This window comes from Dreissena polymorpha, chromosome 4 (assembly GCF_020536995.1).
Source record: "Dreissena polymorpha isolate Duluth1 chromosome 4, UMN_Dpol_1.0, whole genome shotgun sequence".
NCBI lineage: Eukaryota > Metazoa > Mollusca > Bivalvia > Myida > Dreissenidae > Dreissena > Dreissena polymorpha.
Window position 1 is genome coordinate 106,333,390 of NC_068358.1, and position 21,841 is coordinate 106,355,230.

The 21,841-nt window shown below is 33.4% G+C and overlaps 1 long non-coding RNA gene across 1 annotated transcript; it reads right to left on the bottom strand.

The window, feature by feature from the left end:
* Positions 1-67: 67 nt before the first annotated feature.
* LOC127878886 (uncharacterized) lies at positions 68-16,338 on the bottom strand. The gene is made up of 4 exons (XR_008048813.1): positions 16,255-16,338; positions 15,022-15,062; positions 6,155-6,223; positions 68-445 (listed from the first exon to the last, which is right to left on the bottom strand). It is a non-coding gene; the product is annotated as an uncharacterized LOC127878886 (long non-coding RNA).
* Positions 16,339-21,841: the final 5,503 nt, after the last annotated feature.

Below are 21,841 nucleotides of genomic sequence, written 5' to 3' on the forward strand. Positions count from 1 at the left end.
TGAAGATAATCATCTGATTTAACATTTCACATAGGTGAAGCCCTTTGGTTAATGCGTGACGTGAATGTAATATAGTATGATATTTTATTTAGAAATCTGCCAATGCGAAAGATGTGTACAACATAAAACTAAAAAATATATTATGTTGGTAATAAAGTGATTAAGTGTTACTTTTCATCTTGACCGTTGCGGCTTTTTTATTTATTTCATCGGTGTGTCGTCGCCATTTTTTTCGGCCAGATATCGGCCACATTTCGAATGTTGTTTTGTTTTTTGTCTCAAGTTGTTTTCTTTTGTGGAGCAGAAACAGCAGCTTGATCCCAAAAACACGAGACTACGAAACCTTGAGTGACTTTATAGCGGACATGGTCCTGGCTGGCTGCGAAGGCTGGTCTGGAGATACTCTCGCCGCATTAGGTATAAGACCCCTTTTCGCATTCCGCGGCTAAAAATAAAGTAATCTAAGCCGTCATTCATTATTAAAGTTAGTTTATTGACTGGAATCCATATTACCGCGGTATGTTGACGTTCGCGCTGTCCTGTATTGAATCGGCAATGAAATGCAAGCAATCATGCGTACTTCAATTGGAGCTATGACGAAATTTATTTACGGAAAATAATTGTCAGTGAAAAAAAGTAGACTGTTCTTAATATCAAAATCAAACATTCACACACGCACCATTGTATTAATAAAACAACTCATAACTTAAGTCACGCAAGTCTTCATATATTCAAATCAACTTCATTTTCAGTTAAAACGTTTTCAGAAATGTTTTTAAACATAATATTTTAATTTGAATTCGTGTACACATGACTTCATAAACCTAACAAGCGCACTTATTTGATATTAAAGAGGACCTTTGTTACATGAAGGCAGGCTTCATACACACTATTACTTACACGTACTTTCATGGGTGAGAAGGGATGAAACTACGATGTTTGTTTAAAACATGTCCAGAGGAGCACGTTTGTCAAGAACACGAAACAAATAAGAAGCATCTTGTCCAGACAACCTGTGTCATATTTGACCTAGTTAAACTTCTAAGTGTGACATCGACCTTTGACATATGGACAAGGTCTTGTGTAAGAAAAGTTTTTCAATATGGCGAGCATTATGGCAAGTAATTTATCAATTTCCGGTTGACTGGTTTAACGACAAGTGCACTCAGTTACCTATAAACAGCACAACGCCCGCGGACTTCGCAATACACGAAGAACTTTTATTAATAAAACAGTATGTCAATAACGTAAGTAATAGTGTATTCATAATTTAGATCACAATGCAAGACCACGATAATATTTGTATGCTGTATAAAACACAGAAGAAAACAATGATTGCTAGAAATTGTATTATCGAAAATCATTCTTTTTCTTATTCATATACCGCTGCTGGAATTTACTGCGTTGGAAGTAAGTGTGCACATATCACACAATTGCACGCATTTAACAATGACGAGCAAGTGAATTGTCTGTGTATATGATGATATCGTTTTAAAGAAAACAATACAAATACAGGATTAATGAAATGCTTTTCTCATTCATATAGAAAAGGATATATATGTATAGTGAAACCTTTTTAAACAGAACCCTGCGCTGGTCTCGAATTATTACGTATCGCAACCTCTTTTTAAACTGAACGATGTCTTAAGCAAAAGCCAAAAAATTGTTTCGGACACCTTTATATGTAACATAGAATAAAATTACCCTTCCTACAATGTCATCGGATATTGCGACAGGTCCTCGGGCCATCATGTTGGCAGCGGGCCTATTTTAGACGCCCGACCCAGCTCTGTCGTGTGATTTTGTCTAATTACACATATAAATAGTAATAAATTGATGTCCCCAGCGGGCCTTTGTTCGTATCCGCCGGGCAAATATAATCATATCGGACCCGGGCCGATTTCTCATACCTGAAAATAATCCGACCGCGCGATTTTTACTGAAGAAAATGGCGTTTAATCTCAGTCTAAGTCAACGACGATAAATAAATTAAGCCCCAAGTCAAATAAAAAAAATCGAAAATAAACATAATTTAACGACGAAGTACGCACTAGGAATAATAAAAATATCATTTACATCTGAATCTGTGGATTATATTGATGGCACTTTTTTAGCTTTAATTTATCAAACAAAGTTTTGTAAAAGATAAGCTTACAATTGTAAGTTATATCTTGTCCTTAAACAACAAAATCACAACGTTATGCATTTCCATTTTGTTTATGTTTTTCAATCCATAAATATTAATTTAACTAAAACCAAACTATGTGTTGATACTTTTTTTTATTGAATTTAACCATTCTGACCAAAACACTATCTACGAAGTCAGATGAGTGATCATAGCTATTTATTTTATTCCTATTAAAATTTTAATTTATGCCAGACAAACACACAAACCGAAATATGTGTTGCATTCGTTCGTAGCTTTTAATAAAAGTCACCGAAAAAACATCAACCACGTCCGAAGTATTGTCCAATTAAATTAATATGGTATGTTTGATACGTCATGAATTGCGTTATAAGTAGAATTAAAACAAGAAATATCTTTAAACAGATATACGGCGTTCATGTTGTAATGTTTGCGACCAGTGAAAGGAGATGGAATGAAGCGACCATGTATTCTAATGAAGGAAATGAGTGATAATAAGATAATATATTTAAATGTTTTAACAAATAAAAATGAAAAACAAGAAGAGGTGAATTTGTATGTTTTATTGTCAATAAGTATTGTAATGACTAGGTTTTCATAATTGAACGAGTAATACATAAGTTTCAATAGGAAAAGTAAACATATTCGCCACTGAAATACTTTGAACATAATGTTGAAATGAAATAAAAAATAATGTGTAATAATTTGTACAGATGTTAGTAGAATGTTAACATAAAAGACTCAATATTGCAAGCATCAGAACAGAACTTTATATAAAAGATGAACACAACAAAGTACAAAGAAACATTTTTTCACGTATAAACGCAAATATGGATTATAATAAATCAAAGACAGATATATTTCCAACACCAATATATTTCCTTAGTATCGCGGGCTACCGCCCCCAAACTCTCGCTTTGTCGATAGTGGTAAACAACTGCGTACCGGTAAAGTGCAATCTAGGATGTTTTTATGTAGTGTTTAGTGTGGCCGCTACGGCATGTAAACAATAGATTATTTTAATTGAAGAGACATGTGATTAATGCTATACTGCTTCGTAAACTAAGGAGACACGTTTCGATGTAAAATTAAGAGGATGTTTTGTATCATGACAGTTTTTAATTTATTGTAATTTACATGTAATTTACAATATATTCACATTTCAGTTCAAATGATATGCATCCAATGTTTTAGTCTGGGAACCAGACTACCAATGTTTACGGGGATTTTTGTATTATAAGCAAATGCACAATTCGGGTTTATTCATTTCGGACCTATCATGAATCAAGGTCATCTAAGGCCAAAAGTGACGTTAAACAGCTACGCCGAATAAAAGTACAAACGAAAACAAAATCCTTCTTAGCCATATTACGAACGACGGGCCAAAGGCAATAGGGCGTTTATATCGGCAGTGGGCCGGTTATAGACGTCCACTCAGTCGTATGTTATTGTCTTATTAGGAAAAGCAGTGTTTAAGTAAATGTAAAATAATAGTTCATGCAGATTTGTTCATATATACAGAATGTTATATATACAAATACGAACAATTAAGCACAATGTATGTATCGTAATTACTCTAAGTCTTCGGACACTTTATTTTAGCAAAAATATTTGTTTTTCGTGACTATTATTTTTCGGACATACGGGTTTTCGTACATAATTAATGTCTCTAAATTTTCTGACAGTATATTTTACAGCGCTATTCTACAGACTTCGAAGTTCCCAAGGCTGATTAAAAAAATATCCTCGTGCTTCTATAGCGCCCCCTAGTGACAATAACATACTAAAGGGACAGTAATTTGTGTCCCATTCAGTAAATTCCCAACGCCGAAGATTATATGGCTTTTAGTATTTGATTCTATCATTTCAGGCAAGAGTTAGCAAAGCTGTGATATTGTATGTATTTCAAAGCAGAACAAGAAGAGTAAATCACAATACAATTATTGCACTTTGATTATTGCTTTTATTTCAATATAATTATAATTTTCGGACACCTTATTTTTTGTCTCTAAATTTTTGGACACCTGTAATTTTTGAATATTTTTTCGTATCTAAATTTGTGGACATGATAAATATATTTATTTTTAAGAGTCCGAAAACTTAGTATGTAATTACTTATTTAGTAGTAAATTAAATACGGAATACCGTAAGTGCCATTGTGGTTACACATTTAAATCCAGAGGCATCAATGCGATAGTGCGATAGTTCGATGGCGACAATGCGAGAATACGATGGCGACAATGCGATAGTACGATGGCGACAATGCGACATTACGATGGCGACAATGCGGTAGTACGATGGCGACAATGCGATAGTACGAAGGTGACAATGCGATAGTACGATGGCGACAATGCGATAGTACTATCACTATCGAATTGTCGCCCTCTGGATTTTAATGTGTAACCACGATGGTCCTTACGGTATTCCGTACTTAAAAAATGAACACTTTACTAGCTTGTTCATTTGTATTTATAGCGATTAATAAATAAATATTGCTGAGCAGGCTTATAAAAACAAAAGCGTAGCATGTAAATAAATCACTTTATACAAAATTACTGAAAACTGCCACCAACTGTTGTTTTTTTGCGAAAAAATAATCATTTTCACCATCATGGAAAATGCATATGCATTCCCTATATAAATGATGGAACATGGCTACAGTAACCGATACGCTTTAAATCAAATTTGGAGATTGCTGACATTACAGACAATTTTATGTGACATGTTATTGCAATCGAACATTTTGGTACGGACTAAATGAATACTGCAATTATAATCACGGCATATACACATTAACATTTCTTTGACACAGATAACATAAGTTTGGTATACTTCAGTCATACAACCAATGCAAAATTGCGGGTGTCTTTTGTGTACTTATATTGTTTTGTTACTAATAAATACTTACCTATTTTTTAAAAGTTATGTGTGTCTTTTACCGATTTTATTAGTGAGACAAACGACACGTCTGGTCCATACCTATTAACATACCGGTAATGCAAATGTACACCATTGACACACGGACAACCCAAATAAGACTCACATGACAAAAATAAATTAATCGATTGGGGGTCCTCGTCAATGGACACACATGTGCCATGTTAACAATTTTCTTAACTCAAATTTGGCGCGAAAGTTTATTTACAATTAGTTAAATGTTAATAAAAGTATCATGATAAGGTTGGAATTCCAATTGAGCAGGAATAAAAGGAATGACGTTTTTCATTCATTTTTTATTAAATTATTAATCATTTGTTGCGAACGAAAGCGACACACGTGCATCTTTCAGAGGTACAATAAAACGGATTTATCCATCATCTTCCATTCACAATATAACAAACAAAATTAATCGTTTCAATAATAGAAACAATTTCTGTACATTTTAGAGCGCTGGTTTAATACCGGGAAAAACGTTATGATCGGTGAAAATGGCTCGTGCTCGAGGAATTGAGATCTTGTTTTAAATAACGTGTTTAATAGACATGTTGGTCTTGGTTGTTAGTAAACATAGGCCATACATTCAGAAAATCGTGCAAAGTGGATAACTAACATTGACAATTTGTTGACGAATCAGTTCTTTATTCACCGAAAAGTTGTTAACAACTTTGTACACGGTTTGTACTCTATTTTAAGTTACATTTAATTATATTTCACTATATATATGACAATGTTGGCACAACAATATTATAAACAGCAGCTATCTCTTTAACTCATGTTATAATCATACTTTTTCAGTAAATAGTGAATGATCCTTTTTAAGGGCAACAAAAAGCCAGTACGAAGTTACAAAACGTACCAATGCTATGTTCTTTACTTTCCGACCACTACATAATTATCGAATTAACGCTTCCAGTTATATCTCGAGAGGTAAACTCTAGATTATTAACTGAGCTATAGACCCAAAATATTATTCTATGTATTCAATTTATATAGGATATTCAAACGACATGAATAGATTTGTGTTAAATAAAATTATTGGTTTCAATTGAAGCAAACTACAGTGTATACTTGCATATCAGCAGGATTTGAAAACGAGTAGCGCCGCCAGGGAGGACTTGCATTGGCCTGTGAAAATACCTGAAAAGGTAGGTATGATGTTATGGTAGTACTTGAAGAACTTCTAGAACTTCTTTTAGAACAAGTTCCAACACGACCTTTGCGTTCAGCTTCGTCGTCGGAAGGGTGCAACAATGTCTCTTTCAACAAGAGAAAAACCTTTAGCGACAGAGGTTTTAAGACTGTCGGACCACGCCTGTGGAATGAAATTCCCCAGGACATTCGGAAATAAAAAACAATCTAAATTTTTAAACGGAAACTGAAAACATAGTATTTCAGAGACTTCTACGCACTATTCTACACAATAATGTAAAAAACATTAGTATGTCTACACACGAAACATGACTGTGATTACATCTTTAGCTTTTAAATGATAAATACTATCATTTAAGTTTTAGATATAATAATAACTATTATACTATAAATATGATATAATATCTTAAATATAATATCTATTACAGGGAATAATCTAAAATTTACTATCTACGAGTCCCTTGAACTCGTAGATTTAAGACAAATGAGTCCCAGGCCAAAATTAATGAGTCCACCTTGAAAAAGAATGGGTCCCAAATTTTGAAATATACCAAGTAATGAAGAAAACGAGTCTTAATCACACTAGCTCAATATCTACTGTGAAACCATTATTATTCGTCAGACTTTAATTTTCATCTTTTTCGTCCTTCGACCGATGGACGAATTCAAGATCCTAACGAACAATCATGTCACATATTTGAAACAAATAAGACTGAATTACCGTAGGCATGAGGTATTTAAATCCAGCGTAATCCACGCATATACACAGGGCTCGAAATTAACACTCGCACACTCGCAAAATACGAGTAAAAAAGAGTGCAAGGTAATTGTTATAAGCCACTAGTATTTTTTGCAAGTAAAGAAATAGTGAAAAAAACGAATTATATTGCTAAATGCGTTCGACGGCATGAACGCTAAACCATAGGTCAATTTTTTGAACGTCCGAATACCATATGCGGAAGCGTGCACCTTGTTTGTAGACTGGTATACTTATAGTACAGATACCCGGATGGTATTGATACAAAGAACATGGAACAATCGACTATTCACACTCAAGTTAAATCCGGTTTTGACACAAAGGGGTGTACATTATACAGTGTACTGACAACTGACATTTCCTGACAAACGCGAATGCAATAAGGCTGTATCGAATGCGTCGACTTCGTTTAGGTAGAATAGTGTTGATTAGCGCTAATTGTTAACAACTTTATTACCCATTTTGTGTATTGTGTTTTTCAGGGGTGTTGCAGATTATACAGCCAACACGCGGCGAATCCGGATTAAAGACAATACTATTAAACGCAATTAAAATATGACGATGTGTGATCAACACCTGACTAAAATATATTCTGCGCTTTTATTACAAATTAATAAAGAACATATTGATTTGTGTTTGGTTGTTCGGTTTTAACTGCATCTACTATTTTTGTACATATACATAAAAACCCGTACCTTCGTTGTTTAAAACACTCGTTAACGGTTATTAAGTCCCACTTATCCGCGTCAATGACATAAAATAATAAGGGACAGTAACTATCACCTGAAATTACAGACTTGTTAATTGGCATATGCCAAACAAGGCCCACCTCCTGCAAGTGACTACCAAGTGTCACCCCCTTTCCCCAGCATGATTTTTTCGTAACCGCGTATTACATGTATTACAAACATTACAAACAAATCGGAGGCTTTCTTTTCAAAACCAGAAATGGATGAATTTAAGTGCTGACGAAATAGTCATTTTTTTTTAAAAGGGACGAAATTTCGTGCTGACGAAAATAAATGGTTTCACAGTATATTTTGCATTAAACTTTAAAAAATCTCAAAAACATGTTCAAACCAAAACAACAAATTCAGGTTTATCACTATCTTGTTTGCCTTCACATAGGCTATAACATTATCTGTTTCATAAATGTAACCTGTTACAACATTTCAACTTGATGCAAGTCAATTATAATATTATTGTTAACATCCGAATTGTGAACCTGATAATAGTATTGTTAATGTCCGAATTGCGAGCCGTTGACTTGTTTGTTTTGGATTAAGCTTCAACATCTTATTTCGGAGGCATTTTTCTGTATTATTTATGACTAAGTTCAAAAAGTGAAGGCAGGTTTTTATCCGGAGACTAGAAAATATCATAACACAATCTATTTAAAAGGTCGATTCTAATTGGTTCGTATTATACAGCAGCTGCTCGACTAGAGCCAATCAAAAGTATTGTTGCTGTCTTTAAGCCTCATTCGGTTAAACTCAGCGTTCCTCGCTACACTTTTGACTCATACCCAAGATGGTTCGTACTTATCGTGATTCGCGTATGCGTTAACGGATTCGTTTCAGCAATGCGTTCGAGTGGACGCACATATTTCAAAACTATGCGTCTATTTCGATATTTGTGCGTCATAGACGCGGGACGCGCATGTAGATTATTCCCTGCTATTATATATTCTTAAATATAATATTGTATAATATCTTTAATATAATATATTTTATATATCCTTTAATATAATATCATTTTTTTAATCTAAGTCATTGTCAATTGATTTTTAGAAATAATTATCTAATGTAAAAGGTTATTTGTTCTAGTTATATCAGTTGAACTTTGGTTTAATTATCCTGACGATCTTTAATTTTACAGAACTTTCATTTAACATCGCCAGTTGTTGAAATAAGTTTTACTAGTGTTAGTATTGTTATTAAGTGCTGTGTTGTATCATATGTCACTGTACAACGCCATTGAATATTTTTTATAGAAATAGGCGTTTAATCAAATACAAAGTTTCAAGTTTTACTTTAACAATATATGCTCGTGGGGACCAGATTATTTTTATTGTATATCAAACAGTAAGCATGAACATCGTTATATGGACGCTTTTGTTTTTTTATACAGCCTTTATATGTTCCTTTTTTTGTCCAATATTGCATTAGAGAAAATGATTTAAATTGTATACTAGTGATGCGTTTGTTTGGCAAATGTCATTTCCTACGTAAGAACAAATCGAAAGGTTTTTTGTATAATTCCTTTCATAGTACCCATGATTTAAAAATAAAACAGAATTGTATTTCCGCTTGCGTTGAATAATGGTACAGAGCAATCATACGGATATTGCCGATTAAATGACAAGGCACACGTGCTGTGGTGGCAAAATTGATGGTGTTATATGGTATAGAGAACTACCTCAAAGTGCATCACGATGAAACATGAATGCACTTGCTCGAAAATGTCACTGCATATGAAGGGACACGCTTCTATTTTTTTTTATTTAAATAATGTTGATGACAAATACACATAATGAAACTCGTTGGTTGGCCGTATTTTTATTAGCAAAACACTGTTAGCGAGTGTCGATACATTATTAGTCATTATAATAAACCATAAGAAAATTGTTGCTTTTTACAAAGCATGATTACCACCACGGCAAGAGAAGGAACTCATTTGTGGGCATATGTAATGAGCGGTTCGGGACATTGTTTGTTTTTTTCTTTTAACGTGTAAGGGCTATACTTAATATATATTTAAAAACAAAAGATACCGAACACTAGTACACGCGCAAATATTATGCTTAATTCATATATTAATACCAAAAATATCTGTACTAGCCCCTAGGTCTGAGTCTCAATGAAGAGAAAAGCTTGTCATGTACTGCTTCGTTAGACTCAACCAAAACACTTGCATTTGCTGATCACAAATTACTGACACATTGAATGATGGTTAAAAGCAGTTTTTGTATACAGGTTGTCCGTATATTTCAAGTAATGACACTGTTATATTTTCTGTTTAGCTTACAACTCAACTTAATCTGCAAAGTAACCACAGTAGGATTTATTGAACCAAACGGGACGGCGTGGTACATCAAAGGAAAAAAATATAGGAAATAATTATTTGCATGCTTTCAGTTCATTTTGATCGGTGTGCAAGTATTGTAATTTGTTTGACGCAACCATGTCTTCTTATTAACATGCTGTTATATCCGGGTTTATTGTTGCCATACACTTACGAGAAAACAATGATCTTGAATGCTTGAGATGACATTGGTGCAAATAAGTGAACCAGAAAAAGGAGTGATAAGAAACATCTTTCCACTAGTAAAATAATAGCTCTCCAGAACATAAGACGACAAAAGTGATCGTGAACCTAAAAAATAGTGCCCCCTTGTTTCGTATGCATACATGTTATATGCACATTACACATTGTCACATGGGTTCTAACGCGGACATTTTACATGCACACGATATTGTCTTACATGTCTTCTCAAGCAAACACGTCACATGCTCTCGATAAAGTGTAAAATGTATATGCACACAAGAACTCAAGCAGACAAGTAACATGCAAACGAAATCTCTTTCTCACGCAAAGATGTGACATTAACACAACATAGCACGCAGAGATGTTACATGCACACGACATCCCTTTATCACGCAGACATGCTACATGCACACCACATCTCAACTCACGCGGACATGTTACATGCACACGACATCTCTTTCTCACGCAGACATGTGACATGCACACAACATCCCTTTATCACGCAGACACGCAACATGCAGACCACATCTCATTCTCACGCGGACATGTTACATGCGCACAACATCTCTTTCTCACGAATACAAGCTACTTGCAAACGACATCTCTCCCTCTCGCGGACATGTTGCATACGACATCCCTTTCACATGCAGACTTGTTACATGCAAACGATATCCCTTTCTCACGCGGACATGCTGCATGCACACGACATCGCTTTCTCACGCATCATATAACATGCACATGCCATCGCATTCTAACGCAGACATGTAACATGCACACGACATTGTTTTTTTATGCACACATGTAATATACACACGACATCCCATGCAGACATGTTACATGAAAACGAAATCTAGGTTATTCATATCGACGTAACTGTCGAAAATTATCGTGTCTTAAAGACTGGTTCAACCATTTACTTATGTTCAATATCCGCAAAAAATTATCACTAAATTTATTAGCTATTTTTGGAAAGTGTTTACATCATTTTTGTTAAGTTCATTTTACATTTCAATTGCTGTTTTACAACCCGTTATTTAACTTAACATGAAGTGTTTGAACAACTCAGGTTCTGTTTTGGTTTATATGCTGAATTCGCATTACATGCCTTTGTCCACACAATATGACTACACAAATAATTACAAAATAAAATGCATCTCAGATTAAAAAATAATTTAATAAAAAAATAAATTAATAACTGGTTTACACAGTTATCGTTATCTACGATCAGCGCAAATAAACATAAAATGTGATGTTCTCATACACGCATGTTAGTGCTTTGCAGTTTGCATTTTATGTTTTCTCTACAAATGTTATTATATTTTGCATTTCTTATTTCTAAAGAGAGAAACTCTGTCTTAATTGTGTTCTATGATAATAATTATCAACACACTTAATTGTATTTTAACTTTTTAAAATCTGTTTTTACTTACGCTTAAATTTTCACTAAGGCCACTCCAAATTGATTTGTTGGTCTACGGACTTCATGAAAAAAAAGTTGAAGAGGCGAGCAAAAAAAATATAAAAAATATATTTTTTTTAAACAGGAATATTCTCGAGCGAGCAAAGAGCGAAGAATTAAAAATCACATTTCAATAGAAAAATATTGCATTATCAAGAGATACAGGTTTAAACAGCTATATACATTCAAATCAATTCATATACAAATAATTTATATCGACCTAATATTTTAAGGAGTAAGTTGCATAATATTATGCTTATGAAAAATCTAACGTCATGTTTCCCGATGTTGTTTGAAATTGAACATGCTTCAACGATATCTGCTGATAGTTGCATGTTCGAACGTAAACAAACACATTCAAATAAGTCACAGAACGTAGAAGATGTGTTTATATTTTTAAGGGTTGGCTGCAGCAACTTTTCCCCGCAATTTGTTAAAACGGTCGCGACAGCGAAACATGTACTGCTCGCGCAGGAAGCCATTTTTTCTGGTCATCTCAATCGAGTTTTTTAGCGTCTGCAGTTATCGATAAAAAAGGTTACGAAACACTATATTTGGCATTCGTATTCAGCGCCAAACTTGTTTCTGCTAGATCGCGTTTTGTTTCACAAATAAAAAAAACACATGCGCTATGGTTACAGATGGACACAAAAATGAGTGCGAGCGGTAATTTTTTTTCCATTTTGAAAAAATAGGTGCGGCAAATCCGACGACCAACAGATAAATTTGGAGTGGTCTAAGGTTTTTAAAAGCTTTTATCCAACATAGTAATTCAAAAGTGTTAACAAACGCATTATATGTGATATCTTTATCAAACGTAGGTTGTATTTAAAAATGTTGTAAATGTATCATTTTACACAAGAATTGAAGAGCATTCTCTGTACAGATAACAAAAACGTCCTTGCTCACCTAAGACGGCTGCATTTCATGTCTGTTTTTTGGGTAAAAGGTATGTACACAATGTGTTTATATCGACACCCGTTATATCAATGGTTGCTTTTGTTGTAGTTTTTTTCATCGATGCATTTTAATACATGACCTTTATAATGCATAGACGATCGTTAACTCTTATTCATTGATGACACAATAATTGTATGAAACTTCTCATATGTTTATCTTCTTTATTAAATTGCGGTCAGCCAACAGATCCATCAGTCTGATACACATGTCGAGGGCGTTTATTTTTCTATAGCCGCGTCAAGAACGTTGTCCTTAATAACAGAGAATAATTGTTCACTGATCGCTGAGCTCATTTCATTGTTCTAAAACAATGACAAACAACGTATCATATTATTGTCTCTGGGGATATGACCGTTACAATATTGGTTGTTAATCGTATCTTATGAATATCCTAACATTCAGAGTAAAACAGCCAACCGAATTGATACCAGTGCTTTAAAATTATATAGTGGTAAAAAGAGATTAACAATTTAAAGCATGTGCATTATTAGATTATACGTATTAAAAATATACCAGTATGTACTTGTTATGATTAAATTACTTTAGCTGAGTAAGATCTGTTAAAACAATGCAAGTTGAATGCATAAAGGAACTGTAAAGAAAATATTTTATTTTTAGGTACATGTGGGCACTAAAGTTATTTGAATGTAGAATACTGTAACAACATATTCATAATGTTTTTAGCAAACATTTCCTCATTGTTATTTATATAGGATCTGGCACGATTTGTCAAATCATACCATATTTTATAAAACGAGTTCAGGAATTTTGTTAGTAAGCGAGCCTTCACGAATTTCCTGGACGAGTTTAAGAAAATGTGGTATGATATGACAACGAGTGTCAGATCGTTTTTATCACATGCTTTTAAATCAGCAATTTCAATAAATCTTAACGCGAACATTATGATAAATCCCGAATGTTGTTTACATTTCGTGACGTTATTTGACGTTGCAACGTCATCTCAGCAAAATAACAAAATGCGATTGGTGAATAAACGAAAACTAAGCCAATGAAAACGCTTAAAAGGTATATTACACATGTGTAAGATATAGAGGAAATTGTTCATGTCAGTGTATGATCGTTTGTTATAATATGAAATAAGGCAAAGTCTCAAAGCGAGCTCGATTAATGTTTAATAGAAAAAAATAACAAAAAACTTTAATAAAGATGATATTTAAAGTAATATTATGGGCATTTTTCACTGTTGACTTGAGCTGAAAAGAATTAACAGATCAAAAGAAAAAGTTAAAATGTGGTAACTGACCAATTATCTATAACTCATCTTGCTACCAGTTGTTTATAAAAAAAATATTTTTTTTTATATTTTACATGACTCACCCAATCCTCTAAGCCGAAATGATCCGTAAAACAAAATTGTGTTTTGTGTCGTATGAACGAAACTGCAAGAAAACTACATTTAGACTCACATCGTACATCGAATCATTTCTGTCGTCAGTTGTCAAAACGAAAATACGGTGGATATTCAAATAGATTATTGTTCTCTTTCCGGGATATTGTTGTATTATGTTGATGCTGCATTAACAAATATAAGTGTATATGAAGTGAAAACATCAAAAATAAACAACGGTTGCGATAGACACCTTTATACTGTTAGATGCCCATAATATTACTTTAAATAAAATTATTATAGATATATATAGGCACTTCGTAACAGAAGAACGAGGAGTTCGTAAAGACTGGTAATTATATAGGCACTGGTATAAAAAAATATAAGGAAATTAACTTTTATTATTATGTTAATCAGAAATTAAACAACAAACGGGCCATATTAAAGGGTTTAATGTGACCTGATGAACAGAACTTTTAGCCAAAAACCCCGCCCCAAACAGATTGTCACACTATCAGTTGCCACCCTTGCAACCACAGGTTTACCTACGAAGGTCAGATCGGGATTCGAACCCAAATCCACCCATGAGCCATCTGATGATATTGATCATATGATATTGGCCTGGGTTGCTCAACCAATCAAGCTATCTGACCTTTTTAAAAAATATATAGGTAAACTGCAATGCTGTATAATAGCATGATTACCTAACTTAGGAAAATTTTACAAAGAATTACATTTAATTGATATTCTGTTATGATTTAGAACAGTATATTGTCAGTTCAAAAGCTCACATGAGTTAATGTTTGAAAAGCCCACAAAAGCTTCTGTTTGTAAAAATGATGCTTATTAATTTGCCGACTGTGTATAGTTGAGATAAAATCACCTTATTTTGCACATATCTGGTAAAATATATATGGTTCGAATATCAACTGCGGATAAGAGCAACAGAACAGTCCTTGTAAATAAATAACTCTAATATTTTAATAAGTAATTACCTTAATCATGAAGCGACCTATTCTTCGATAATTATGTATACCTGAAGAGAAGATATATCGAAGGTGAAAGTTGCGTAACACATGAAACTATAAACAAATTGTGCAGCAAACAAAGATTTGTATATATCATGGACATATATATTAATCTAGTATGTATGTCCTTGGCATTATCTCCTTAAAACACTAAACATCAACTAGCACCTACAATGTAAAAAATAAGAACAGCCAACTGTTGCTACCTTCTCAATTATAATTGTCACTGACATCAGCAATGATTTCTCCATGTTGCATACTGCACTTAGATTTCACAAGGGCTAGGCAGCATATTTGTTTTATTTTCCTATTTGAGCATTTAAAGTCAAAGTAATTTCAAATTACCATAATTGAAGAATAACTGCAAGGTAGGTCAGCGATAATTATGTCACCCACCAACACATGTTATTTAATACCCTAGATATAACACTTTGATAATTTTACACTTGTAAGTATATATTTTTAAGTACCAAAATAATAGGATTAAATTCATTTTTATATTCCTAACTACTGTTTAAAAGTCATTTTGGTTAGCGACTGTCACGTCACCCACCGTACTCAAGGTAGCGACTGTCAAGTCAGCCACCGTACTAAAGGTAGCGACTGTCTCTTCACCCACTACAAAGTTATTTATATCTTATTTGAATTTATGTTTTAAATATGGTTAATCACATTTGATCACATATTTTGATTACTTGAATCAATCACATTTTATAGTATCTATAAACATTGCACTATTTGTAGTAATTACCAAATAATTAATTTAGAATGTTCTTTACCAGAAAGGTTAGCTCAGATGTCAATAAGAGCACTATCTCCCTGACATTTAGATATTGTCAAAGGTAGCAATATTTGTTTGAATCATGCCATTTTGTGAGGCATAACAATTAAGCTCAATTCTTGTATTTTTTCAATAGAAGAGAATAGATATCTAGAATATAACAACTGATATATATTTTTTGATGAGATAATAAAGTTTGGTCATGTTGAAATGATACTCAAATGTGATTTACCACCTTTAAATTTAAATGTAATGCATGACTTAGACAGTGAAAGAAAAACACTATATGAAATGATTATGAAATCGAGTATTTGACTGTGCAGGTTGTTGTTTGAAAAAGTTTGGTACCTGAGTACATGCCGAACCAATCGTATTGTTTGTTCCTCATTGGCAATCGTACAATAAATAATAGCACTTACTTGTTTTGTCATCATTTTTAATAAGAAATGCGAGTAGCGGTCGGTGTTGACACTTGCTATGTACACACAAAACGATGACGTCATTCGTTACTTGGATAAATTTGGTGATGATGTCATCGAACGGGGAAGTCCCTGAATGAAGACAAATGTTTTACACGAAGAATGCTGATGCTTTATTCGAAATAAAGTTACAATAAACACAGAGAAGAATTTTAAAATATTTAAAAGCCGTAGATTTGATCATTTTTTCTATTTTATCATTATGATCAATCAGGAGACGCTAGTTACTTTCTTTGAACATTTCCAGTTCCGGTTTCGGATATTCCGGATATCCGGTTCCGTTGCGCGCGCAGATTCCAAACTTTTCAAAACAACAACCTGTGTAGATCTACAGTCCAATACACGTGTTAACGTAATGCGAGCTACTCGAGCCGCCTACGACGGCTCAGCGAGCTCGCTATAAACGAGTGATAATAGAAAACCACGAGTGAAAATATTACTTTTTCTATGATCACGAGTGCAATAACAAACGATCTAACACTGACATAAAAACAATTTCTGTTTCTTTTATGCCCCTTTTTCAAGAAAATAATTAACAGCTGTTTCCATTTTACTGAAAAGTTACCCTTTCTCGGAGTTTATCCCGTGGCGAGCCTCAATACATTTCAAAAACACAAAATGACGTCATTAGTGTGAAGAAATGACGTCAATATACAAGCGAAATTCTCCAGTTAAACTCTTTTACAATGTAAAAAAACGGTGAACAAGCATAAAAATAAAAATAAAATGTGTTGGATTCGGTGGAATGTCAAATTTAATTCACTCGTGATCATAGAATATATATATATAATTATATATGATAATCTAAAATTAGAAAAAGGAGTTCCGAAAATTTATTCTTTTCACCGGTGAAAATAACAATTTGATCTCTTCACTGCTGTTATTTCACTGCAGAAATGTCATATTTTATCATTAGGTATAAAAGAAAAAAATATTCGTAATGGTTATATTACATGGGAAACAGGGTATGGCATGTGATAAAATGGCATTAGTATTTTACTGTATAATGTATTGCTGTATATCATTATGTCCTAATTCAGAAACCGTCGCATAACCTACGCGGCTCAATATATCTTGATTTTCCCAAATCAGCCGCTGCCATTTTGAAAACCATTTGTGTACATTTCAAGAGGTTGAAATAATGTATTGGTCAAACCATCTCGTGCTCAATGGATTTCAGTGATTGCTCTTTATGTATTATGATATTTTTATTGTTGTATTTTCTATGCTTATGATGTATCGTGGAGTCATTACCGTCTGAAACATATTTTCAGACATTTGCATGTTGTTTACTCACCAAGAGCTCATGAAATCACTCAATATGGTGTACTATTTAGAAATGTTATTTTAATAAAAGTATGTAAATCTGTTACGGACATTTGTCTGGAAGATTCATATTTTTACTTTTACATGTATAAACTTGCAAGGTATTATCTTCATTATGGCCTCATCTCGAAAAGAGGCATATTCATTTAGATAAGTATAAGATATTCGAAATACTGTAATTTAGAGATTTTTGTTAATATTAAGTGCATGTTTTATACACTTTTAGATATATAAAACGTCACAACGCAAATGCTTAAAGCTAAAATATATATTTAATAAACCTATATATAGTACGTAATATAACGTGCATTCGTGCGTGTGATTTACATAAAATATCAACATGTATATCTTTATTAATTAGTACAGGGAGAAAAACAATTGTGTCGGTAGTTTAATGCTGAACTAGAACGGCAAATAAATCAACTGCAGAATTAATATGCACCTGGTTACAAACATGTATTGGGTGTTCACATAGCTTACATTCAGCTAAAATTCAGAAACCAAACGAATTAACAGTCTTTTAAGAACAAGATACAACCAAATGTAGCTACAAAATATAAATACACATTGATAACGGTCATGGATATAAGAAAAATAAGTTATTGTTTCATATCAAATCATATGCATGGCATGGACATTTTATGAATTATAATACGCATAATATGATCGATAATACAAGTGTTAACTCGTACACGTTGTTTTGTAAACGAATACATATGCAACACAGCATGTACATATAAAAAGAAAAAAATCATTTTGACACAAAATTGATAAACTGAAAATCGAGCTTTTCGGGTAAGACATGTTTCAATGAATAGCCAGTTTTGGGTGGAATTATATCAAAATAGCCAACTATATAAGTATTCATTCATTCGGACTTACTGGCGGGAAATTTCTCCAAGCAGTATATCATAATAAGCATATTGGTAAGTATTTCCACCTGTCGCGCGGATTACAAGGGTTATATTCCACGTTGGGGAGGCAAACGTAGTTGATGTGGGTAATGTACGGAATACCGTTAGAGCAATCGTGGTTACACATTAAAATCCAGAGGGCGACAATACGACAGTGCGATAGTACGATGGCGACAATGCGATTGTTCGATGGTGACAAAGCGATAGTACGATTGCGACAAAGCGACAACGCGATAGTTCGATGACGACAGTGCGATAGTATGATGACGACAGTGCGACAATACGATGTCGAAAGTGCGATAGTACGATGGCGACAATGCAACAGTTCGATAATACGATGGCGACAGAGCGACAATACGATAGTGACAGTGCGATAATACGATGGGGACAATGCGACAATGCGACAATGCGATAGTACGATAATACGATGACGACAGTGCGACACTACGATTGCGACAATGCGATAATACGATGACAACAGTGCGACAATACGATGGCGACAGTGCGATAGTACAATGGCGACAATGCGATAGTGCGATAATACAATGACGACAGTGCGACAATGCGATGGCGACAATGCGATGATACGATGGCGACAATACGATGCGACTATCGTACTGTCGCCATCATACTATCACGCTGTCGCATTGTCGCCATCGTACTATCGCATTGTCGCCATTGTACTATCGCATTGTCGCCATCGAACTATCGCATTGTCGCCCTCTGGATTTAAATGTGTACAACGATGGCATAACGGTATTCCGTAGGTATAGACTGCACAAAACACCGTATCGAGAGTGTTGTGCTATTGCCGACCCCCAAAAGTATCGAGGATGGTATTTAACTATTTATATCAATACAATAATAATAAACTGAGTAAAAAACCTACACAAATAACACAGAATTACAAGATGTCAGACGATTCGGACGACAATACAATATTCCAAAAAGAAGAAATGTATTAATTTCATCAATACATGAAATTCATTTTAAATGCAGAAAACAATTCGTGCAAAAAGAAATAATTGTAAACTCATCAGGTTTGAAGAATCAAAACTGTCTAGTTAAAGTGGTTAACATTCGACTAAAATTGCAATAATATTAAGGTAAAGATACGGTGGCATAGAGGAGACATTCTATCCTCTTTTTTTAAATTTGCACTCCTCTTTTTTCTATGGCCACGGGATAGAAAAAAGATTACAAAACTAACTAAAAGAGGAATGCAATTAAAAAAGAGCGTTCAGCAGTAAATAAAGGAGGGGTGCATTAAACAAAAGAGGCAAGAATTTTAGCTATCTCGAGGGAACGAGTTAGTAAGCCAATCAAATTCTGCGTAACATGTGTAAATATTCTTTTCGCATATATATAACTGGCCAAAGCGGGCTTTTACTGTGATGATTACTTCCCTTTGTATAAAGATCACCATGGAAAATCATATGGAACAATTTGATTGGTTGACTAAATCGTGGCCACGAGTTAGCTAAGTCGGGATCTCGAGATCTCGAAATTCTCTCCTCTTTTGTTTAATGCACCCTTCCTTTTTTACAGCACCGCTCTTTTTTAGATTGCACTCTTTTTTATTTAGTTTTGCACTCCTCTTTTTTCTACCTCGTGGCCACGACATAGCTAACTCGTTGCCACGAGTTACTAAGTCGTTGCTATTAGATAGAAAAAAGAGGAGTGCAATTTTAAAAAAGAGGAGTGAATGTCACCTCCATGCCACCTCTATGCCACCGTAGATAGGCGTCATAAATTGCGCAACATGTTTAATTACAATAGAAGTACCGATAGAATGTTTGGTAAAACAAGTCAATAAATGAACAAAACAGAATGATATGTTCCTTATAAATGATAAAAGTAGCATCCGGCAAAGCTATGCCGTATCTTATTTATAATGAAGAACATAAGTCCTATAGTGAATGAAATATACAAAATCATGCCGATTTCAACACGAATTTGATAAATACAACTACGAAAAATAAAGCAATAAACAATATTAATGTTAACTCAATATATATATGTGTCATAGGCTACAGAAATCAGTACAAACAAGGAAAAATTACATTTTCTTTTTTTGTCATTTTGTAAAAGATGAATGCAAGCATAAGTCAAATCCAAAATTTAAGGTTACTATCTATAATAGTTTTTGAGATATTGAGTTTTGAACACATGCACCCTTCATAGATCTTATAGCTAAATAATGGTTTTCTATATCAATTGACATTGACAACAATCTCTTTTGTAAAAACAGTATAAATGTATTTACCGTATAGCATTCACACATAGATTCAATGAATTAGCTACACTGACTGTGACCCTTTACATTTTATGTGCGAACAAAAGCAATCATTTGAATACAGCGGTTGCTATGGTAACGAATTTATATAAAATACATTAATTTCATTAAAATTGTTTAAATATCAGGAAAAAAACTAAATATTTACGTTTTTGTCAAATATATGATAACACTGCTTATAGTCAATGATCTTTATTTCAACATGGTGTTTATTGAATACATAGTAACACAAAGAATCTAAGAAAATAGGTCGAGTTAAAGTGCAACATGTTCTTTTTTTAGAAAAGATCCACATATTTTACATTGTATTGATTTCAATCCAATTACGACTTTGCACAACGTTCACATCAAATATGTTATTTAATAGTGCCATACGTATATGCTGGTAAAAATGTTAACGTACAGCCATTTTGCTGATGGTAAGCATGGTTATCATGGCAACAAATAGATAAAATATCAATTTTTACTGTTTTGAACAGCAAAAACACCTAATTTTATTAGTAAATCCTTTCCCATACATATCAAACATAAAAAAGAACAACATTATTTGACCAAACATTTTAACTACAATTTGTTTACGAAACCCACATTGTAAAACCGCCATAAATAAACATAAATAATAACAACATGTACTTCTAATTCAGAACAATTAAAGATGAACATGTATTATTTTTAAGGCATTTAAAGATACCTTGTATAAATCAGTTAAAATAAAAATAATACCATTATCATATAAATAGAATTAATTCCATCAACAAATAAGTAAATGCCAAAATAATGTTTCCATAGCAACCAACATTCTTATTTTACATGTAAATGGGTTTCGCAATCATGGGTATGATGAGCTTCAACAAAACTTATATATTACCACCTGTCATAATAAATGAACACACATGGACAGTGGTTTATTTATATGGCTAAATGTTTTGACAAACTTTATAAAACATGTTTCAAGACATGACATTTTACATTAATAGCATCGCATCATAAG